Source organism: Camelus ferus, chromosome 14 (genome assembly GCF_009834535.1).
Source record: "Camelus ferus isolate YT-003-E chromosome 14, BCGSAC_Cfer_1.0, whole genome shotgun sequence".
Lineage (NCBI taxonomy): Eukaryota > Metazoa > Chordata > Mammalia > Artiodactyla > Camelidae > Camelus > Camelus ferus.
Genome location: NC_045709.1, coordinates 31,390,789 through 31,412,715, shown reverse-complemented (window position 1 = coordinate 31,412,715; position 21,927 = coordinate 31,390,789).

Here is a 21,927-nt window from a genome sequence, read left to right as displayed (position 1 = left end):
TTTCACATAGAAGGTAGGGAGAAGCTAGGATAATAGGAAGGAATTTAATTTCCTGTTGTTCTAATTTTGCTAAGGAGTTTTTAAACATAAATATGCATCTATTTTTATCAAATATTTGTACTGAATTTGAGATGATCATGAATTTTTTTCCTTTTTCTGTTAACCTTAGTAAAATTACTTGATCATCATGGATTTTCTTTTTAATACATCATTTGATTTTCTTTGTAAATGTAATATTTAGGGTTTATATCTTTGAATAATGAGAAAGATTGTCTTGCAATTTTCTCTTTTTTGTAAAGATTTTGGCAAATTTTGGTTGGCAAGTTTACATTGGTTTCATTAAATGAGTTGATAAGTCTTTCATTTTTTGTGTTATTCTCAAAGTTTTATGTAAGATTGAATTATTACTTCCTTGACTGCTATGATGAATTCCTCAGGTAAACTGTCTGAAATATTTTCGTATGGAGGTTTTAATTAAAGATACTTGTTTTAAATGGATGTAAGATTATTTAGAATTCTATTTATTATTCTTTTAGTTTTTATAAAATTTTTGTGAAGAAATTTTATTTTGTCTAAATTAGCAAATATATTGACATACTTTTTCATTATATTCCTTTTTATATATTGAATATGTATCTATAATGATTTTTTCATTTGTATTCTTTAAATTTATTTTTTATTAAATAATCTTGCTATGGGTTTATAAATTTTATTATTGTCTTAGAGAACCAAACTTTGTGTTTTTAATATTTTTCTATTGAATGCTTGTTTTTTATTTCACTGATTTCTGTTCTTACTTTTATTGAGCATTTTATGTATCCAGTAATACTGTACTTCAAGTATATAGGGAAAGTTTTTAAAGGGCCAGGTGGTCAATATGATCTTTATATATGTATTTTTAATCAAGTATAGTCAGTTTACAATGTTGTGAATATGGTCTTGATAGTCAAATAATTATTATGTTAGATATAATTAAGTAATCAAATTGGAAACTTAAAATGTTTGGGTCAGAGCTTCATTATGGATATGGTGAAGTTGTGGCAGTGGCAAGGTATCTGGTACCTGGTGGGGCTACGTGAGTATGGATGACAAATCAAACTGAATCAAACTGAGTTGAATTGAATCAAATCTAATAGAGGGATGAGGCCACAGGACTGATCATAATAGACTGGGCTGGTCAGTTCTCCCATCGGACTCTCATATTAAATTAAGTTTCTTGTGGGCAGGGACTGATCACCCTTGTCACTTTCTTCTCCACACTTTTTACACAGCTTCTCACATAGAAGATGCTCAACACATGTTCCAAAAATAATGTAAAAGCATTAGGTCAACTCCCTTCATCCCACTAAATCCTAAATTGTTTTCATTATGTTAGTAATTTTAACTGGCCCAGCGGTAGCCCTGGGAGCCATGGGGAGTTAAGGCGGGTTGTTCTATATTTTAGTGGAGATAACCTGTTCCATAGTCTAGCTCTTAAGGTAGAGAGAAAAAGATTGGAATTAGAATGTAAATTTGTAGCCAGGAAGACCAGGATAAGGAAGAAGGGGAATGTACCTTGTGTCCTTTCCAAAGACTTCTTAAGATTTCTCAATAAAATTAACTATGTAAGTTCTGTTTATTCAACCTGGAGAAAAAGCCCCCTTCTTTAACATATATACTTTATATACTTTACAGCCAAGAAGCTTTATAATCCATTTTTCTGTGAGCAGCCCAGGAAGTAATAAAATTTGCAAATGTAAGGCTACTGTCCTGTTTTGCTAATGGCCATCAGGCACAGCCTTAATCACACTATATTTTTAAACTTAATTTCTTATTGTTGAAAAGCAGTATGGAAATCATACAGTTTTTTCATGCTAAGGAGGAGTGAACAGTTGAAAATTTTGAAGAGAAAAATTGTGGTTTGCTGATCTTTGCAATCCCCAAAATTCTGAAGGTTACAGATTACAGATAAGTAAAAATAGAAGGATCTCAAATTTGATTTTGAACTGAAATAATTGACCACCCCCACCAACACACACACACACACACACACACAGACACACACACAAGTGTGGGTTTTGATTTCTGTGGCTCTCTATTACTGAGAAAGTGTGCCTGACATCAATAATGAATTTCAGCTGTTTGGATAGTAGTGATAAAGCGATTGTTTCAAGATACAGTGCACGGTGAGGTTAGATCATTTTTCAGATTTCATAATGACTTTGATTTTCATTAAAATGTCAGAGTGGTGTCTTACATGAGAATAAACAACTACAAAAATCCCTTCTACAGGCCATCTCTTGTATCAGTCTTTCATTATAAAAGAGTTTATCAGTCTTCTGCACAGAATGCCACGCAGGAGGTATGTTCCGCCCATGAGTGTCTTCCCCTGTTGCCCTTCCCTGTGTGGCAGGTTTTTAAACTCTTCAGTTTTATTGAGAGTGCATGCCTCATTTGGCGTCTTTGCCAAAGCATCCGTGATTTATTACCCATCCTGGGGTCTGGTTTTGCTGAGCACAGTCATTGGCCCCAGAAGGTTCTCAAAGGTCTTCCAAGCCTTAGCATTTTCTGAACGGTTAGATTTGGAGTTTAATATCAGCTTCCAGACTTTTTATGATTTCAGCATTTTTCAATCAGTTTAACTATACCAGATCTATTTATTCAGTCTGACTGCATGACATGGGTGAACAGAAACAAACAAACAAAAAACAACCAATAAGTTGCTGTTAACCATGCCGTGACCACAACTCCATTATGGGTTACGAGATCCCAAGAAGCTACATCTGCCTCACAGTTGCGGAAGGTCAGGTCTGTTGATAATTCAACACAGCATATATCCAACAGTGTGTCACAGAACGTGGGCTGTTGAAGGAAACAGGATTCTTAGTCCAATAAGTCTGAGAAATGCCATGTAACCTACACCCAACAGCACGAGCTTCCGCTGCCCGGAGACGCACTCGGCCATATCTAGTGCTCGTGTACATTTAAAACCTGTTGTATCTTATTTAACACTCTTTTGCTTAAACTTCTTAAATTGCAAAATTCCTTTTTCCCCCCACATGTAACTTGTTTATATGTAGCTGAACCCTTACCACTAGGACAGAATTTCGGAAATGTTGATATGAAACCATTTTAAAATGTGAGTGATGTATCTGATGTGCAATTTCTAATACTGTTTCCTTAAATTGTTCTGTTATCTTAAAGATCATTGTTACTGGTGAAGTTGGTATCTTGTAGTCTGGGATTCCACAAAGCACTGTTCAGGAATAGTCAAAGTGGAAAACTGAATTAAGACAGCGCGCTATGTTGCGAAAGCCCGCGAGACAGAATGTAATGATGGTGTGCTGTGCCGCTCAGGATATAACAGTGTCCACAGTGCCGTGTTTGGTTTTAACACTCCTACAACCGGGAGGCTTTATAAGCCACCTGGGCCACATTTTGCTTCGTGAACAATTTAATTAGTATAACTCATGAGCCATGCTTAAACTTAACGGCAAAACAGCGTCTACAAAAATTAAAAGTGAGAATGTAGCCCAGATGAGAGAATTGAATCAGGGTTTGCCTCAACGCAGTTCTGTAATTAATGGGTAGAAAAGTTCTTTCTAGAAATCCCAGTGAAGGGGCTGGAAGTGGCTACCCACAGGATGAACAAAAGAAAGGTGGCTAAAGGCGCAATTCAGTAAAATTGTAGGCACACCTTAAGAAATGAAGCAGGTGGGGGATGATGGGAAGCAAAACACAGATAAAAGAGAAACTGTGCATCTTTAGAGACTGTGACAAAATTACTTATCAGTAAGGATTGGAATTATATTGTTCTGATTCAGGAAAGTCAGTACCTTCGTGCAGTGTTGTTCCGTGAACTCTCAGAGATGCAGGCCAGTGCCGGGTCACCACTCTGCCATCACAGTGGTGTGCGCCTCCAGCTGGTGGTCTGAGGCAGCCACTATCAGATTGAATTCCTGGTAGTAAAAAGGAGGTGTAGATAATGAAGACACAAATAAAAGGTGCATGGCAGTTATCTTTAAAGGAAGTGGTCTAGGAGCGAAACACACAATGCTTTTGCTTCCATCCTGTTGGGTGGGTCTCAAATATATGGCCCCATTGAGTTGCAAGTTAGACAAAGAGACATAACCATTATTTTGGGAAGTCATGATTCAGGTAAAATTTTACCCTTGGAAAACGGGAAGCTGTCTCAGCTACTTGACAGTCTGTTTGGCCACTCACCCTCCCTGTCCAGTTATTGCATCCAAATCAAATTCCAGGACACCGAGGTAATGCATAGTTCTCAGATAGGACAGGTAATATGGAAACTTATCTTGTTCAATGGCCTATAAATGCAAAGACAAGTCATCTGCTGTCACCACTTCTAACATACACTTATGGAGTGGAAACAGGATAGCCACAATTAAAAACTCTCACTTGGAAAAGTAGTCACTGCTCCTTAGCAATTATCAGATCCTTTAGGGATGGATTAGTGAATGCTTCTTTTCTGGCAGTGGAATAAATTATTGTTGACCTTCTGGCTGCTTCCGTTTCTGTGTTCTGGGAGGCTCTCCCTCTGCATTTGTCCTCTGAGCACCTGCTTCTGCCTTCTGGAAGATTCCTACCCCCCACCCCGCTTTGTACTCCATGGACGGCCACATCTAATGAGGACATGGGAACTTGCTCTTTTAGGAGCTAACCAGTTTTCTCAGGGTGTGGGTTTGGAGACCTAGAGGTATTTTAGATGTGAACAGACACAGGTTTTTGCATGTCAGGCTTGCAGTTTCTTTGAAAATATAATTTCTTCAGACATTTAGTGGACTTCTCAGCTCTTTGCTCCTGGTCAGTTCCTTGAGCAGGTACTCCTAGCTTTCAAGCCACATATTTTACTGACTGGTTTCAGCACTTCGTGCAGTCCCCATCCTTCCCTCGCCTCCTCCTACCCGCCTGATAAGATGGAATGAAAACTGTAGGGTTCTCCGCTCAGTCCTATTGTTAGGACGCACCGGCCGCCTCACCACTGCCGATCTGCTGACTCACCTCCTCTGTGTGAAGCAGCAGCTGGCCCTGCAGTGACTCTCCTGCCTGTGCTGTGGACTTCAAAGTTTTAACTCAAGCCTATCAGGTTCCAGACTAATAGTGATCTTACCTTCCTGAATGCTTTTCCAGTGGGCTTTGAGCTCGCTCATCCAGACCTTGCAGTCATATGCATTCTTGTGGTAAGGAAATAATCTCTCTCTACATCTCTGTGTGTCTGTAGTGATATATTTCTTTTTTATCTGCAAATACGCAGTCTCCTGTTGCTGCTTCTCTGCTTGAGGCTCTTTTGAGGACTTCTTAAACAAGGAGCTTGAATGGGAAGGCAACACTTTCAGTCTGAGTTTTCTGTTGGGCTAACCCCATTGTCTGGCCCAGAATTTTTAATGGAAGTTACTGGAAAAAGCTGTGGGCCTCAATCTCCTACTGAGGCTGCTATTTAACAGCCGTGGAAGGTAACTGGCTCTCATTTCAGAACAGGATGCATTTTACTTTTTCAAGTCTGCAAGGCTTCAGTTTACTAGAGTCTCATTCTGTTTACAGTGCTGCCTGTGGACAGAGAGCGCCTCCCTTGTGCTCTCCCGTCGTGGCGTGCAGACAGGCTAGCACAGGCAATGTTCAGCTCTCCTTCGGGCTTTGCTATGAGTGACCAGAAGTAGCCAGCAAAAGTCAATAATCTGAGTTTTCTTAATATTTCTTAATTTTTTTTTCCTAATGTTAGTACAGTGACGTGATCTGCCTTCTGAGAAACAGCAGGGGATACACTTATCCATGATTTGTCCAAATATAATAAGCTTTCAAGTGACAATAGTTCAGTTCGTGAGATATCCCACACCACCAATTCCCTTAAGAAAATGCTACAAGTTTAGGTCCTGTGTCTTGTAGCCCCCTATTTCCAGGTACCAAAGTCAGCGTCGTTGGGATTAGATGTACCTGTGAGTACTACTAACAGTGATGGCACATGGCAAATTGAGTGGTTTAAACACAACCCGGAGTTTTTTGCTCTTATGTTCAGGATGTTCAGAAGTAATCTGGATCATAGCTGGTGTGTTCCACGGTGGGGTCAGAGACTCAGGCTCCTTCTGTCTTATTTCTTTGGAATTCTCCTTCCCAGGGAAGGGCATTTCCTGGCCTATCATGGCTGCTGGCTCCAGCCACGATATCACATTCCAGCCAGCAGGAGTAGAGAGACCAGAGGAAGGAAACAACTCTGTTTTTAAAGATACTTCATAGAAATGGCATAAAAATTCCTTCCTGTTGCACAGTGGAGGAGCATTAACTCTTTCCACCACTAAGTGCCATGTGTTCTGTGAAGTGATGCACCAGGAAAAAAAATAAAAACAAACTATACATTCCATAAGCGGCTGTGACGGCTGCAGAACAAACACTGCCCTTCCTGTGCAGAGGAGTTCCTTTATAGCTTCACGCATTTCAGCACAGGTATCATAAATGACAGGGACACAAGAGGCGCTCTGAGTTAATTTTCCACTCTTGATAGTTTTCTTTTATATTTTCATTCCAAAACTGGTGATATTTACAAAAACAAAGTTGTGATTGGCTTTCACTTTGTGTGTTGACATAGCTGAGTTTTTGTTGTTGTTGTTTAAGCTCATTTGGAGATTAAAAATAAATAAATAAAAAGGACATTTAGATCTCATCATTACTCTGAGGCTTAATGATGAGGGGAAAAAAAAGTCATTTATACAAAACCCTGTTTACATTTGGCTTCCTGTGGGAAAGCTCTGAGCCAGCCAAGGTAATGATCAGCCCAAATTGGAACTTAATGTTAATGCTTCTTGTTAAAATGGAAAGTATCAGTTTAGGATATCTGGTGGCCACTGAGGGCCCTTTCCTTGTATGTCTAAACAGCCTTCCGCAGAAGGACAAGCTGACTAGATTGAACTGACACCTTCAAACTTCCCTGGCACTGGTAAGTGGACACAATGCAGTTTCATTTGGGGGATGGAGATCAGCTAAGTGGGACAAAAGAATAGACGGGGAGAAGAGAACCAGCTCAGTAGTGAGACGGGGAGTTTAGTTTGCATTGCTTACTGTAGTAGTGCAGTCTAGAGTACTCTCACTGTCTTTTGTTTGTTTGTTTTCAAAATGTCATGAATTATCAGAATATATAAATAGATTCAGAACATTCGATTTCTCATAATGTGGTGAATTCAATATTCAGAAATTCCATCTAGTACAAAACACCAAAATAGACTAGAAAATCTAAAAATGTAAGCAAATTCAGGAAGTCTTCAAAAGCCAAAATTATGAGAAAGTACTAGAGTTAAGGCTGGTGGATGGTATGGAGTGAATACTAATCCTGGTGACCAGAATTTCCTAATTAATGAATCTCATTCAGGGCACAGAGAACCAACCTAGTTTGGCAAGTCTAATAAAGATCCCTGTAGAATACTTACATGATTATATACATGGTGAAAGTTTACAACACACAATAATAAAGATACTGGCTTGTCTTGGTTTTGGACCAGAGCACAAAAAATAGCATTTCTTATAAATTCCTGGCCATGGACCAGAGAAAAGTTATCATGTGTGTAACCACCTATGAGATGCAAAAGCTATCAAGTAATCATTTATTTTAAAGTGGTTCTGATTAGGAAGTACCCTTGGCTGCTCGGGAGGAAGGTAACACATGTTGCCCTGGTAGGCATGCACCTTCAACCTGCACTTCAAAGAATCCTTACTAATCAGAATTTGTAAAACACAATAGAAAAAATGTCATCATTAGAAGACTGAGAAGAAACAACTAGAAGTTTAAGAGAAATTTCAGAAGAATCAGATATTCAGAAAATGGATACTAGAATTATTGGCTACAAATTATAAAATACATAATTTAATAATACTTACATAAATAAAAATATTCCAAAATCTGCTATAAGATAAATGAAACACAAACACAGACAGCTATATTTGTTACTAAGAACCACATCCAGTTCTAGAAATAAAATATGTATTAATTAAATCTGAAAGCCTGATGATTAGTCAGAAAGTTACGATACAATGGAAAAATTGAGAGGAGGCTGTAAATAAATTATTTAGGATACAGTATAGAAATCCAGAGAAGGAAAATATGAAGAAGTTACACTAGTAGTGAAAATAATATGTATTTATTTGGAATTGAGAAGATTATAGAAAGGCAACTTCTGATGAGAATATTGATTAAAATTTTCAAAAAGGATAAAAGGGACCTATCTAGATTCACAAATACCAACACACGTTAAGCAAGATAAAGAAAAAGAAATTTGCACCAAGACACGTTGTAGTGAACCATGGGGAAAAAAAATGACACCTTAAAATGTTAACAATAAAAAGAGAGAGATCTTAATAGCAGCTCAAGGGCAAAAGATTACTTATAAAGGAATGACAATTGGGCAAAAAAATAACTGATTTCTCAACCATAATCATGGAAGCCAAAATATAATGGAAGCATTTCTTCCAAGTAATCACATACAATAACTGTGAATCTAGAATTATATGCTCAGTAAACTGTCTTTGAAAAAGAAAAAAGAAATAAACCATTTCAGAGGATGTAAAAGAGACTTTTACCACTAGTATATCTTATCAACTAAATTTCTAAGTATTACAATACAGGAGGAAGAAAAATGATCCCTTATGAAAAAGCTGAGATTCATTAGGAATAGTGAGTAAAGTAAATTGCAAATACTTGGGTGAATCTGACAAAATACTGACTCTGTAAACAAGAATGAAAAGTCTAATTTATGCCATAAAAGCAAGACAGAAAAAGAATCAGAATTAAAACATTTTAACACCTTTGTGTGGTTAAGAGGAGCTGATTGTTATGAAATTAACTTTTAACATTGTGAAGTTAAATGTCCTTGATAATATATTAAGGAAAACACCTAAAATAAATAGTATATATCTTCCAAAATGATAGAAAAGTTAAATTTTAAATGGAAACCACCTTAATATAAATAACTTAAGAAATGGGAAAAATGATCAGAAAATTTCCTCCAGGACAATTATTATGGAGTAAGGTGCAAAAGAACTGTAAATAAAACCATTATCACAATACATGTAAATGGACTAAATTCTTCTGTTAAAGGCAAAGTTTGTCAAATGATTAAAAAATCACTGAAGATTGTTTATAATAAGAGGCTCACAGAAAATTTAACAATAGAAATGTGGAAAAGTTCCTACTTAATTTTATAAACCCTTTTGTGGCTGTGCTAATATCATATAAACTGGACTTTAAGTTAAAATATATTATAAAATATAAAGATGGCAGCTGCCCAATGTTTAAAGTTTTAATTGACCTGGAAGAAATAACAGTTCTAACCTTGATTTATACTAATGACAGCTTCAAAATATATAAAGAAAAAAGTACAGAAGTATAAAGAGAAATGAGCAAAATCTGGCATCATTGTAGCAATTTTTTTCTTAAGTTTACATTTAATATCTTGAAAACTGATCAAATTTTAGTAACAATCAAAGAATCATTTTCATACAGCTAATTAGCCCAATTAATTTGAAATCAGTTCCCGAAGGTCAAGTTTAAAACCCTATATATTTGGACATTAGAAATAAGACAAAACTTAACAAAAACTATTAAACATGAAGAGATTGAAGCAAATATATAGATACGTCCTTATTTATTTTTATATATTTACATTAATATGTATATATATTTATTATCAATGGAATGCCACTGATGTAATTTACATACGTGGGTTTTCATCGGATGTTCAGATCAACACATTTTGATTGGTATCATTACTTTCCTGTTGAAGATGAATCAACAGAGGCTCCTCACTGTTGAGCCATTCACTCAAGTTGATACAATGGTTAACTCTAGTAAGCCTCCTGGTTTTTCATATTTTATTCTCTGTTTTAAACATTTCTTTTCTCTTCACTTCCATCCTTACATATCCTGTATTATTCTTTATTGTTCTCAGCTAGCTTTTGCTCTTGCAAATCTAACCATTCAGTTAATCTGGTTTTTTGTTTTTTTTTTTTTTTTTATGGCTGATGCATTTTATTTTATTTAAAAAAAGTTTTAATTGAATTATAGTCAATTTACAAATATGTTAATTTCTGGTGTACAGCATAGTGATTCTGTTATACATATATATATTCATTTTCATATTCTTTTTAATTATAGGTTGTTACAAGATATTGAACAAAGTTTCCCGTACTATATGATTAGACCTTGTGGTTTATCTATTTAATATGTAGTAATTAGTATCTGCAAATCCTAAGCTCCCAATTTATCCCTCCCTATTGCCTTTCCTCCCTGGTGACCGTAAGTTTGTTTTCCACGTCTGTGCGTCTGTTTCTGTTTCGTAAATAAGTTCATTTGTGTCATTTTTTTAGATTCCACATATAAGTGATATCAAGATTATCATATCTTGAATCACGTTTCAACAGGTGGGCTTACCAGGGAAAGTGTGTGTCTAGAGATAGTTTCAGTTTAGGCTGTGGTAGCTCTCTGGTGGTGGGTAAGTTATTTGTGTATAGTTTCTCAGTGATGCAAGAGAAACACTAACACTTTGAAAGACTGTTGCTGATTAAAATTCTGTATGTCAAACACCAGATACATAGTATGACCCTTTTAATATACTGTAGTGAGAAAAGTTTAAAATCACAAAGGGGACCCAATTTTAAATGTTGATGGCATTCCTTATTGGATATGTCACATTTGAAAATTATCTAAATTCCTAAACCCAAATATTCTATATTTCTAAAATAAAAATATTACTCCTACTGTTGTGATAAGGATAAAGGAGACACTCTGCAGGATAAATTGTGGCTAGTAGTGCATTGTTTTATTTTGTATTATTTTTGTTAGTTGATAAAAGACTTGACAACCAAACTGATGAAAACTTGTAATGATGGAATTTCAGGATTTGTGATGATTTACAAAGGGAGTACATCTGTTTCTATTTACGAAAATAATGGCTTATAAACCAGCTCATTCTGTATGGATCCATCTGATTACATTAATGGGAGAAAAATCCACACTTCTTAATGAACTTGAACATGGGTAACTTGAAAGGTTGCTCATCACCCCTTCTCTGTACCTTCAATCAGCATGGACTGATAATTTTCAGAATTGAAATGTTGTGCCAGTGAAATGCTTTTTAGTTATATCAGCATCGGTGCTTTTAAACTGTCTAAATCAATTGCTTTGAATGCAGGAATGCAACTCTAAATGACCTCAAAGTAATACTTAGAGATTTGATAGACTGGAATATCCTAGAATATCTCTTATATTTCTGATGAGTCCTGAATTGATTTTATTTGGTTCAAGCGCATATTTGGGTGATGGAGTCTTTTTAAAATGACAGTCTTTAAAACTTATTCTAGAATAAATGTTCGATAAATTGTGGCCCACAGACCAAATCTGGTTGTCTGCCTGATTTTGTACATAAAGTTGTAATGAAACACAATCACACCCCTTATGTATGTATTTCTATGGCTGTTTTTATGCTTAAACAGCTCACTAGGTCTAATATATTGACTACCTGGCCCTTTACAGGAAGAATTTGCCCACTCCTGCTCTATGATTTAAACTAATGAGAAGATATATATTATAGTGTTTAACAAAAGATATATTTCACTCCCCCTCTTCCTATGCCTCAAAGAATATTTGATATGAATTTGATTATGTTGTCAACCATTTGTATAATATAATTTAAAACTTTTCAACTTCTGCAAAAGGCATTATTACTTTTCTCCTTTTTTTAAATAGAATTCTTCTTGGGAAGAAAACCTTTTTTGAAAATGTCACACTTCTTTTTTGAGAGGCTCTACTGGGTAATTTTTCTCTCAGTCATGCACCATCATGTATTTCTTTCACCTTGTTTCCAGAGTTTGTATCTGGGCTTTTAGTTATTGGAGATTAAGGTTATGTACATTGAAAAACAGTGTATAGTTTTGGTTTAATTTATCACTCATTTTTACACTTGTGAAATATTGCTAAAATCAACTAAATGATGGTTTAAAGTGATTACATACATTTGATATTGATTGGATTAGTACATTTCATATATGACTTACAAAAATGAAGAGTACACATTTACTGCTTAATGATGCCCCCTTTGGGAATGCACTATAAAACTAGATGCTATAGTCAATTTTTTCAGTTTTGCATTATTTTCTCAGCAATTTTGTTGTTTATACCACTGCCATGTACTATATTTGAACGTAGAAAACTCAGGAAAATTATAATTTTGCATTTTAACAAGTAATTTATTAAAACTTACAAAAAAGCTAGCTTGAGCAGACAATATGTGTCTAAATCGTGAGAATTAAATGATCACATTTCACGGCCCACGTATTAGGAAATGCAGGTTACAGTTTCACAGATATCCTAGGCTATGTTACTAATGAAGCAATTTGCTCTGCGTCCAGTCCCATTTCACTTGCTGTCATCAACGATTAAAGAGTGCCGTGGAAGGGCGACTGGATTAGCACCCTTGGCTTTGCAGAGATCCCTACTTAAAGAAGGATTTTCATTTGTTTGGGTGATGCCACAGGTGAAAGTCATTCAACAGGAGCTGTACTTTCTAAATGTTTTCATTAGGCGGTTATCATTGAAGAAGACAAATGTGGAAACATTCCCAAGTGAAACAATCTATTTATATGGCTCAGAAACTTACTTAACACGAGACTGAGCATACCTGGGAGCAACCTCCAGAGAGGAGGAAAACAAATCAAGCAAACAAACAGAAAACGATATTAAAAAACAAGCAAACCTGGGAGTTTTAATGGAACATTTAATACTTAAGGACAAGAGCTGTGGCATCTACTGTTCTGTTTCCCTCATAGCTTCTATGGCCCACAGCTTCACCAGAAGAGTTCTTCTTATATGAGATACAAGCAGTGACAAAGACCTCTTGTATCTCTTCTTCTCCTGCTTCTTTTTTTATATAACCCATATCTATTGTGTATGTATTTTTAATTGATTAAAAGACAGTAAATCACACAATATGGCACCCACCTTGTAAAATGTGACATTGCCCACAACTGTCAGAAGCATAGAACTTTTTTTTTAAGTGAAGGCCCTAAGTCGTACAAGTAATTTATTTCTGTAAATAAATTTAGTATTGTATATACTCTGTATAGTCTCATCAACAGAAATACTTACATATCATAGATACATATTTAAAAATTAAATAAAAATATACATGATGACGTTATTGGTCCCTGAGGAACCACACGCTCTTTAAAATAATTCACATCTTACAGTTCATAGAATAGAATTTCTACTTACATACATGCCTTCATATAATAAATATTTTTTGACTACCTGATATGTGTGAGGCATTACTTATGAATTAAGGCAGTTTAGCAATATGTATGTATGTATGTAGTTAGCAGTAGTTTAACCAAAGACTTACCTACAACAAAATGATTTTTTAAAATATGGAAGCGATTTCGATGTTTAAAAAAAAATTCCTTATAAATTTAAAGTACCTTTTGGAGGAACAAAATGTAATTTTTGAGGAAATAGAAGTTGTTGAGTTGAATGGCCTGATTTCTTCGGGAAATGTCACATTAGTCTTTGGGTCACAGTAACACCCTAAAGAGGCAACTGCATTATTGACCCTATAATTGAATGGGGAAACAATTTGCAGGGAGGTTCAGAGAACCATTAGATGAGATTCACCTCAATAGAATCCCAAGAAATAAGGCAAACAGAGGTCCATAAAGTAATAAGTAATATTTTGAACACTTGGTAGATACTAATACTCAGACCTTATATAGATTATCTTCTTTAGTCTTTGGAAAACTCTATGGTAGTCTCTGTTGATACTACCAAGCTGTAGGAAAGAAAAAGACTCAGAGAAGCTTCAGGCCTAGGAGTTGAATCTTAACTCCAAAGCCCATGCTGTTAACCATGTATCAAATATACATGGTAAATGAATGTAGCAATTAGACTTTCTTGGAGCAAGTGTTTGCAGCTGACCTCCAATCTAAGCGACAGATTTTCAATCAATTTTGTGTTCTTTGGAGAGCAGCTACAGTCACTAATCAAAGGACATGTATTTCCAACCTTCAGAAGCAAGTGAGTAGCTTATTTGGGTTTTTTTTTAGCAGCAGTTGCACACATAAAAATCAGCATTAGCAGTTTCAATTTTGAAAATTAAGAGCATATATTTGGTGATCTATTATTCATCCCTATGTCTCCTTGATTTAAACTGAAAAGCATGATTCTGTAGTTTACATTATGAAGCTTTAAGTGAAAAACCCCTTAATATGCCCATAAATAAAAATATTTCTCTGTTTAAATATTTGATAAAGTCATCAGAAATAGATTTGATTTACTTTAAGACTGGAAATATATCAACAAAATAATGTGTGTTTATAGGAATAACAAATATTTAATAATGAGTGAAGTTTGGGCTCTGGCCAGTCAGAATGGATGTTTGCTGTAAACAGTAAGTTTAAATGCATGAATTGGACATATTTTTAAATAGTTAGAAACATGAAAGTGTTATGGATGGAATTTTGTCCCTACAAATTCATACATTGAGACCCTAAGTTTCAATGTGACTGTACTTGGAGATAGGGTATTTGAGGAGGTAATTAAGGTTACATGAGGTCAAGAAGTATGACCCTAATCCAGTAGTGCTGAGGTCCTTAGAAGAGAAAGAGACACCAGGGGTGTGCATACGGGGGGAACACCATGTGGAGATGCGGGGAGAAAGTGGCCATCTATGAAACCTGAGAGAGACTTCACCAGAAACCAACCATGATCTTGGACTTGCAGCCTCTAGAACTGTGCAAAAATAAAATCCTGTAATTTAAACCAGTCATTCTGTGGCATTCTGTCATGGCAGCCCTAGCAGATTAATACAGTGGGAGTAATTGTTTATGTTTAGAGGCACTCTTTAATTTTAATTTTTAAATCTAAGTTATACAAGAGAAGAACTAAGTGAAACAGTTATGTCATATGTCTCATGATAATAATATTAAAAAACAGTCCTGAAGTCCCACTTCTTAAGGTAATAACTCTTTATGCCATTTTACTATTTCTCTTGACTTACAACTTCATATTTGATGTAAAACACTTTAAATTTTTGTGTTTTGCATCTTAAGTAATAAATTATAAATGCAAAAGATACAACTTTTACTCTCTCATCTCTCCATGCTTGGAAGCAGATGTGTATGCACACAAGTGTGCACACACACACATTTTCCCTTTCCTTTGAACTTGAAATAATTGTAATTTTCAGTAAAATCAACACTAAGCATTTGTATTATCATGGCTATGTGACTAATATTTTCCATTAAATTATGCTAGTATTCTATGATTATATATTTCTGCTTTAAATTTTTCACTTTTTCTGGAGTTAATAATAGACCTGTTTTTCCATTTGCTTGTCTGGTATATATAAAAAATTCATTCCCCAAACCTCTCACCAAAATATATATCAATTATCAGTACTTTCAAATTATTAGCTCTCTTTTTTCCCCTTTGGAGTTATTCCTCTGAATTTAACTCAGTCTATTCACGGACTTGCCACCTGGCTGATAAACTATCCCTTCTCTACTATGATAATTCCCTTTAACTCTTTACTAGTTTGGGTTTTATGTTTCTAAATTCTGTGTTCTGCCCTCTCTAGTTTGATCCTTCCTTTTGGGAGATGCAATCTTACAGCAGTTTCTTGTGGAAAAGGTGCATGGAGGGTAAATCTTTGAGACTTTTAATGTTTGAACATGTCTTTATTATTCAACACACTCATTAGTTGATCATTAGATTGGATATACAATTTTTCCTTGGAAATAATTTATTTTATTTTATAGCATTTAATATGAGATCCACCCTCTTAAAAAAAATTTTGGACTCAGAATGAATTCAGGACATAAATGTGACAGTTGACACCATAATACTCCTAGAAGTAGTACTGTCTCGTGTACTACTAGTATCCTACCCAGGTGAGGGTCTGATTTCATTCTTCTACATGTAGTGGTCCAGTCTGCTCAGCACCATTTGCTGAAGAGACAGTCCTGCCCCCTTTGTATTTTTCTTTTCCAAAGATCAATTGACCATATATGTGTAGACTTACTTCTGAGGTCTCTATTGTATTCCTTTGGTGTCTGTGGTCTTCATACAAGTACCTTTCTGTTTTGATGATTGTAGCTTTCTAATGTATTTTGAAGTCAGAATGTGTGATACCTTCAGCTTGTTCTTTCTCAGGATTGATTTGTTCTTTTATAGTCTTTTTCTGATTCCATATGAATTTTAGGATTTTGTTCCCTACTTCTGTTAAAAATATCATTGGGATTTTGATAGGGATTGCCTTAAATTGGTAGATCACTTCGGGTAATATGGAGATTTTTGTAAAGATTGTTTTCCAATTCATGAGTAGAAGAGATCTTTACATTTGTTTGTGTCTTGTTTAATTTCTTTCATCAATACTTTTTAGTTTTCAGTATACAAGTTTTTCACATTCTGAGTTAAGGATATTTCTAAGTATTTTGTTGTTTTTGGTGCTATTGTAAATGGAATTGTATCCCTAATTTCCTTTTTCAGATAGTTTGTTCTTTGTGTATAAAAAGACAACTGATTTTTATGTTGATTTTATACCCTGCAACTTTACTAAATTTATTAGTTCTAATAGTTTTTTTTAATGAGGCCTTTAGAAGTTTCTATATATATAAGATCATGTTGTCTACCCACAGGGACAACTTTATTTCTTCCTCTCTGATTTTCATGCCTTTCATTTCTTTTTCTTGCCTAATTATTCTGGCAAGGACTGCCAGTACTATGTTGAATAGATTGTCAAGAGTAGACATCCTCTCCTTGTTCTTCATCTTAGAGGAAAAGCTTTACTTTTTTTACCTTTGAGTGTGATAATCTCTGTGGGCTTTTCATATATGGCCTTTATTGTTTTAAGCTAATTGTCTTCTATATCTAGTTTACTGAGCATGACGTGATGGTGAGTTTTGTCAAATGCTTTTTCTGCATCTATTTAGATGATCATATAATTTTCATCCTTTATTCTGTTAATATGGTATATTGCATTGATTGATTTTTGTATATTGAACCACACTTGAATACCAAGGATAAATTAAACTTGGTCACAGCGTATGATACATTTAATGTGCTATTTAATTCAGTTTACAAGTATTTTGTTGAAGGTTTTTGCATCTATATTCATCAGGGATATTGGCCTGCAGTTTTATTTTTTTGTGGTGATTTTGTATGGCTTTGGTATCAGTGTATTGCTGGTATCGGAAATGAGTTTGGAAGTGTTTTTTTCTCTTCAAGTTTTTAGAAGAGTTTGAGAAGGATTTGTGTTAATTGTTCTTTAAATGTTTGGTAGAATTTAGCAGTGAAACCATCTGACCTGAGCTTTTCTTTGTTGGGAAGTTTTGATTACTGATTTACTCTCTGTACTAGTTAGAGATGCAGTCAGACTTTCTTTTTCTTCATTGTTTAATCTTGGTAGGTTCTATGTTTCCAGGAACTTATCCATTTCTTCTGTGTTATCCAATTTGTTGGTATATAATTGTTCATAGCAGTTTCTAATGATTCTTTTTATTTTTATGGTATGAGTTGTAATTTTTATTCTTTCATGGGAAGTCTTTTTTGTTTATAGTTTAAGGGCATTTCTTTAGATTTTCATAGTTATTAATAAGTCCAAAGATATTCTGAATTTGATCCTTTATGTGTAACTGATTTGTTTTCTTGGTAATTTAAAAATATTCTCTTTGTCCCCAAGGTTCTGAAATTTCTTGAGGATAAAGTCTTGTTGTGTTGACTTCTATTTTTTTGAGCATCATGGTATTTTCATCTGAAAGCCATGTCTGCAGTGGGAAAGTTTAAATAATTTTTTGATTAAAGTCTTCCTTATTCCTCTATTTTCTCACTTCTTGTTGTCTAGAACTCTTATTATTTAAATTTTGCACTATCTGGAATATTCTTGACATTTACTTAACTTCTTTCTCCTATTTTGTCCTACTACTGTGGAAATTATCTAACTTTTATTATTTAAATATCGTATTGGTTTTTTTAAACTTGGTTGTCAGATGTTTAGTATTCAAAATATGATTTTTTTCTCTAAATATAACCTTCTCTAGTACCCTATTCTTATTTTATATATGTATATATACTTTCTTACATTTGGAGATAAGGATTACAGATTTTTAAAGTTTTCTTTGGCTCCTTTCATTTTCTCTCAATTCCTTCATTTGCTTCTTTGTCTTTGTTTATACATATTTCTTTGTCTTTCTGGTTAGAGAATTTCCTCAAATTCCTAGTAGTAATTATCTTTGTGTTTGTATTTAAGGTTAAGGACTAAATATCTAATTGTGATCCTGGACAGAATGTTTAATGAATGTCTTCTTCATTTCAGTGATTAGATTAAACCAATTTTTGGTTGATATCCATTTGTTATCTTTCTGAGGCATAGTAGCTGCTCCTAAGTGGAATTCCAATCTCTTGCCAGGAATTAAGCATTTCTTAGACCATTGCTTAAGACTATTGGTTTCTATTTAAGACACCCATGAAAGCAATGTCTCCAAGAGATGGAATTTGGTTCTCTCTCACTAAATTTTTAAGACTCGGTGTAAGCAGATAGTATGAGGCAGGTAGGAAGTCCTATTCCACATAGCATCCTGTTTCCTGACCAGAGGAAAGAAAGAATGCAGAGTCAGCAGCTGTCTCTTGCAAATATGACATGTAAGTTGTACATATCATTCCCATTTGCATCTCATGAGTGAAAACGTAATTACATGGCCCTACCTAGCTGCAGTGGAAACTTTGAAGAGTGAGGTTTACCTGGGTGCTCAGCTAAAACTTGGAGCAGTGAGAGCTTCCATTACCAAAAGGGAAAAAAAGAGAATGGATACTGATACACATTTGCATTGTCACCACAGGAGCCTAATACTTGCAGGTGGAAATCTTGAAATTCAACATATAGATGTTCACTTAATTTCACTTACATCAGCGCCATGTGTCTGCTATCAGCTGTGCCTGATGTCCAAGTCAAGAATCCCTGTTTTCTTGCTTGTTTGCTTCATAATTGGCTTGTTTGATTTTGAAGCTCCAGTTTTCTGTTGCAGAGTAGGAGGCATCGTTGCCGGGCTCAGTAGCTTGGGAAAGGAACTTTTTTCTTTCCACATTCTCAGTCAGCTCGTCTCTCTTCAGCCATGTGAGAAACTTCATTTTGGAGCCTCCAATTTCTGCGCCATTCTGGGATTCTTTGGTGTGAACAGGCTTACTTTCGGACTTTCCTCAGAAATTTCTGGCCAACATCTATTCAAGGTTTAGGTTTAGCTTTTTCTATCTCACTAGGTCAGTTTGCGGCTTTCAAAATTCTGTAGTTGTTTTCTCTTCTATTATTTTTGGTCTTGTAGGTATATGCCTTTAAAAAAAAACTTGTTTTATTTTTAGCGGAGTTTTATGTTACAGTACCTATCTTGGTAGCAGGTAAACATCACAGAACACAACACTGTGGAAAACAGATTCTTCTCTGGCCCCCTTGATATAAAATCGGGCTAAGAAGAATAGAGAAATTGAGACCTTTGGAAACATATTCATTTCTGCATGACAAAGATACTGCAGTTTTGACCCTAAACAATTTTCTTTTCATACTGGTGTGTGTCTATGCAATTTTGTAGCAAAACTGTGAATGTGCAAGAATACTAAAACGAGCTGGAATGCTGATCCAGAGAGCGTAGAAAGCAGAGTCTTGTGCTGTCGTGGTGCTGAATCTTCCAGATGTCTGCTGGCGTGAGGAGCCAGGCCAAGGAAAACCAAGATGAGGAGGCAATATAGACTTAAGAGCCTCGGAGTTCATGAGTGGAAATTTGGCTATTGGTGGTTGGAAAACCTGTGGTGATCCTGGCCAGAAGGCAGGAAATCTCGTAGGGCCCACTGGTAAACTGTAGGAGGCTGTTCTGAGACAGGTAGGGTTATGGAATCGGAATCCAGCACCAGCTAAAGGTAGATTCATATACTTTGGATCTATAACTAAGATTATCTACAATAGAGAAAAGCTGCTGATTCCATCCTGGACTTCAAGCAAATGCAGGAACACAGAATTTGAAAAATCTAATACAAGTGAACAATTTTCATTCCTAAAGGGAATAAAAAGATAAGGTTCATTTTAATCTTGAATAAACTTGGTTATATACAAACTGGCCCCAAGGGACCAAGGCAGGTCATTAAGGGATCCAGTCACTAGGGATACAATAGAAAACTTAGACCAGAAAAATAGAAAAGAAAATACCCAATGACTATGTTCATTTAGAGACCAGTGTTAAGGTCTAATTTGATCCTAAACCATGAAGCTACTGCCCTGAGCTGATTAAAAACAAGATTGGTTTGGGTTTTACAAGGCTTAGTTTATACACAGATATTATATAGACTCAGTGGTGGAAATTATAGGAAAACTGAAGGTTAGATTCAAAGAAATTATATATTTTCTATCTACCTTGGAACATTCCTCATTATTATCTGTCCCTTTAGCTATAAAGTGTCACTTTATTATTCATTATTACCTAAGCCCCAGGAGAAAAAAAAAAATTTGAGTTTTTAATTACATTGTTCTTTGTCTCTTTCTGTAAAATGTAAGGCAGCAGAGACTCCAGATCAATAGGAAATGCCCTAAGCTGAGACTTTCCACATCCTTAGAAAGCAAAACAATTTTCAAAGCAACTAGAAGTTTTGTGAGAAGATCCAATAAACAAGGAGCAAACAAGGGTTATATTCTGATATCTTTATAAGAATGGAACAGTTTCAGTAAATTATTCTCCTTTCTTCTGAGTATCTAGCTGGCCACCAGTTTGTTTCTATCTTTAGCATGTTCTTAACTACTGCTCTTCTCTGTTTTCTGTAGCAGCTTTCTTAGAAAAGACTGTCATCATCTTTCCTTACATGTTACTTCAAATGTCTTCAGTCTTATCTCAGTATCTCTAATTCATCCTCACTCTGGTATGAGAGCTATCTGTCTGAAAGTTAAATATAGCTATGTTGTTATTTCAATGGTAAAGATATTTCAGTAGCTTACTGCACAATAAATATAAATTCCACTACATGACATATGGAGTATTTTATAATCTGTTCCATATCTACCTTTCTAAACTTCCCCCAATAAATTCTAGCCCTATAATATCTCAGAGTTCCATGAATAGCCTTAGCTCTTGAAAACCTGCTTTCTGTCTCTTAGACCTCTGTCTTATGTTTTTCCATCACTTGCCATGCCAAGAATCAGAAAGTGTAGTTTTTTTAAAAAAGGAGTCCGGAGTAAGGAAGAAAGGAATTCTTTCTACTTAATACCCTCTAGTAGGAAGGAGTATTTATTTTGATTTTTGTTATGGTGATTTTTATTTTGTGTCTGTTTTTGTTTGTTTGTTTTTTGCCAGCAAAATCTTGGAAAGGCAAAAATGGTTCAAAACTCTGGCAAAAATGCATTTCAAATGTGTCTCCTTTAAATGAAGGAAGGCATTGAATGTTTTTGATCAGATTCTTCCACTACAAACTCTAAGGTTTTTTTTTAAATTATGCCAGTTTAAAATAAATTTTTAGCTAAAATATGGCCCATGTCAGATCTAGAACAGATTTGCTCCCAGCCTCTAAATTTCCTGCACCCCAGCCAGATAGAAGGACTGTGAATTTTGGTGAGACATTAAAAAAAAAAAAAAAAGTACTGCAATGAATAAATCCAATATATGTAAAAGTATATTGAGTTAATTAGTAATCTCTGGGGAAACAAGAGAGTTATGTTGAAGCAGCGGGAAGAGGGATGAGCACTGACAGATTGTTATGCAAAATAATAACCTTCAAATTGATCCACAAGTTAACACAGGTATAATATAATATGTAGTGTATAAAATAAACAGCTTAGGAGCAGATACAGTTAAAGGGCTCTACCAAATTCGGACTCCCGAATTTTTCAGTCAGATTACTTGGATGGGCAGAATCTCATGGTTAATTTC